The sequence below is a fragment of the Propithecus coquereli genome, unplaced genomic scaffold (genome assembly GCF_000956105.1).
Source record: "Propithecus coquereli isolate 6110/MARCELLA unplaced genomic scaffold, Pcoq_1.0 Scaffold59, whole genome shotgun sequence".
In the NCBI taxonomy this organism is placed as follows: Eukaryota; Metazoa; Chordata; class Mammalia; order Primates; family Indriidae; genus Propithecus; species Propithecus coquereli.
In genome coordinates, this window is record NW_012151840.1 from 189,266 (window position 1) to 191,650 (window position 2,385).

A 2,385-nucleotide genomic window follows, 5' to 3' on the forward strand; every position below is an offset into this window, starting at 1 on the left:
GATGACAAATGAGCCTCTGTACAAGCCACATAAATTCAAGGCTAATTCCTTCATAGGTCTCCTTCTTGACCTTAAAGCCACTTCAAAATAATATAGCAGACAAACTAAATTTGAGGAAGCTCATCTAGGTTGCATCCCTAGTCTGGAATGAAAGTCAAGGCAAAAACTACCACCAATTATTTTGCTGTGTGCTGTTTTTAAATAACCTCTGTCTAAGAGCTCTCTGACTCCATTAATAGAATTTTTTTTTCAAAATTTCATGCGGAGGCAGCATAATTGAATGTAATTGCTTAGAGAATTCTATGCACATTTCCTAAGATTTGTTTGGGCCTTTGGCCTCTTTTCAATATTGTCTCTGTTTGTGAGGCTTGGGTGCTTACTTAAACTCCATTAAGAAAATCCTTACTTCCACAAGAACACACTCTTGCTCTAGTGGAAACTGTGGTCAGCCATCAGTATAGGCTTTTCAAGACAAATGTGTTCAGTCCTCAGCTTCAGGGAGTATTGACTGCTGACCACACACAGATGGGTCCTACTCCAAAAATTGCCTTCTGTGAGAGGGACCTACTTTGCCTAAGGGGATTTTCCTTCCCTGGTAAAAGGCCTCTTCAAATGTGGAAGTAAAAATATGACCCCATTACCTAGTTTTAGGAAACTTCTGAAGGGCCATCCTAGCTCCACAACTCTGTATGAGATAACTTAAGTCTTATTTTACAACTGCATCACAGTTCAATTTCTCCCTCAGCTCAGTCCTGCTTTCCTCTCTCTTTTACTAGTGTTGCTCAAGAGAGCACTCCCCAATAAACATTCTGTAGGAAGATGCCCATCTAAATCTGTTTCCTCAAAAATTGACCTGAGACAGTCATCTACATAAAAACAGTCACTTGATATTAGACAAAGTTATCCTAAGGGGTGACAACCTGTCATAGTAAAAAGCCTTAAATGGCCACTGGATACAGTGTCCTACAATTACCTGTCCAGGCCGTAACAGTAGACAGGTAGCTATAAGCATATAAAAGCCAGTGATGTTAAGTCATGTAGACCACTGCATCCCAACAAGGTCAAAGACTCGTGTATAACAATATAGGATTGCACACTAACGAAGTCAAATACTCAGATTAAGTCATGTAGGACAGAAAGAGAAAGGCCCCCAAGAGGCTTGGAGACCAGCGACAAGGGTAGGTGGAGTGGTTAAATTTCACCTCCTTTGCATCTTGGACTGCTGGTAGGCTCCTGAGTAGTTGGAGAGACATGCCAATACCAGCCCAGAGACAGTTGCCACAAGTGAGTGATGAGCCTCTTGTGGACAGGGCACCAGGCTCTCAGCTCCCTTGGCGTACCTCACAGCCCACAGACTCCAGCCAATCGGCAGGCACCATATTGCTTCATTCTCCTCCTCCCTTTCCCTACCTGCAGCTGCTGAGATAGACAATTTAGCCACCACCTGGAGGCATCTACAGGGAATAGGATCTATACTTCTGGGGCCCTACAGCAGACTGAGGGTCACTCAGACTGTGAGCTCCATACCAGCCAGCTGTCCCAGGTGCTGCTTTCCTGGTGACTCCAGGAGAGCTGGGTAAAACCCAAACTGGAGAGACATCCATCCAGCTTGGGCACCCATGGGTGACTTGAGACAAGCTCTCCTTTCCCTGGCAGGGTCAGGGATTGATCTTCAAGGCCCAGGGGACAGTCCTGGAGACCAGATCCTGTATACCCAGGTCTCAATAGCATTGCCCTGGGGCACAGAAGGATATTTGTGAATGAGCTACTGAGGTGTGTGTGCCTTCAGGGGCAGACAAGCATGCTTGAGGGGCAACCCTTCTCCCAATGGGAGGGCCATGCACCCAGCTCAGTCTGCCATTCTGGGCAGGGACCCTCCCAGCCCGCATCACAGCCAGGGGAGATTCACTGGCTTGAGGTCCTGCCTGCTGGCAGAGACCCGGGAGAAACTGTGGAATAGGGGAGAGTGGAAAGGAGCGAGGCCTGCTCCAGACTGCAGGTCTCAGACAGCCCCACATGCACACACGGACTTTCCAGCCAAGTGGGACTATTCAGCCCCTCCCTGACACGTTTGCCCAGAAACAGAGAAAAGAACTTTGACCCCTGCTAACAGCATTTGTGGTGCTTGACAGCAGGCTCACCCAACACAGCTCCACCCAGACTCACTCTCCCAGCTGACCCTACTGAGGTGGAAAGTAAGGACACATCTGGAAGTCCCAGGGTACCACCCACCACCTGAGACACTAGAGTGCCTCTCCAGAGGAACAAGAGCTGGTTATAGGACCCAAAAACAACACTGCAGCCTACTCCTCTGAGAAAATGCCATCTACTGACAGGGAGGTCATTTGGCACACCCTTTAAGTGCATCTACTGACTCATCATGCA